Below are 1,078 nucleotides of genomic sequence, written 5' to 3'. Positions count from 1 at the left end.
ATATATATATATATATATAGGAGTGGGCATGTGGTAAGTAGCTTGCTTACGAGCCATATGGTTCCGGTTTCAGTCCCACTGCGTGGCACATTGGGCAAGTGTCTTCTACTATAGCCTCGGGGCGACCAAATCCTTGTGAGTGGATTTGGTAGACGGAAACTGAAAGAAACCCGTCCTATATATGTATATATATGTTTGTGTGTTTGTGGATGTGTGTGTATTTGTGTCTGTGTTTGTCCCCCACCACCGCTTGATAACTGTTATTGGTGTATTTACGTCTCTGTAGCCTAGCGGTTCGGCGAAAGACATCAATACGATAAGTATAAGGCTTTAAAAAATATAAGTATTGGGGTTGATATATTTGACTAAAAATTCTTCAAAAATTCCCCAGCATGGCACCACTCTGAAACAAGTAAAAAATAAAAGATATGTCAAAAGAGAGAGGGGGTGAAAGAAGGAGTGAAATTACATATATACACATGTACACACCCAACCACGCGCGCGCGCGCACACACACACACAAACACACACATACATGTATATTTGCATACATATTTGTATGGTTCAGGCACACAGTCACAGGAACACAGAGACACACTCGCGTGCTCACTCTTCCCACTACATTCATAAAGATCGCTCTCATCGCGAAACTTAAAGTATTAGCGAATGTACAATCGTTAAGCATGACTTGGAATACATATTCGCTGAATATATTTAGTATGAAGTAGTCTCTTTTGACTGCGCTCACCATCTTAGAATTATTCTGCTTGTCATAACGTTACTTAGCTCGTCCGTAACGCTTTCACGTGATTAGAGTAAAAGAGGGAGAAAGAAAATGGGGAGAGAGAAAAAGAGGATAAGGCGAAGAGTGAGTCAGAAAGAGAGAGAAAGAAAAAGAGGGAGAGAGAAAAGACGGAGAGAGAAGTGTCCATGACATGTGGTAGGAGGAACGTAATATTTATTACATGGTTAAAAAACTTAGTTGAAGGTAGTGATACAGAGGAGAATTAGGAATATAAATTTAGCAGAGGGGTGATGTTCTGATGGTGAGATTAAAGAAAGGCAGAGAGAGGGGGAG

The sequence above is a fragment of the Octopus bimaculoides genome, chromosome 11 (assembly GCF_001194135.2).
Source record: "Octopus bimaculoides isolate UCB-OBI-ISO-001 chromosome 11, ASM119413v2, whole genome shotgun sequence".
Lineage (NCBI taxonomy): Eukaryota > Metazoa > Mollusca > Cephalopoda > Octopoda > Octopodidae > Octopus > Octopus bimaculoides.
Note: the sequence above shows the minus strand (reverse complement) of the source record.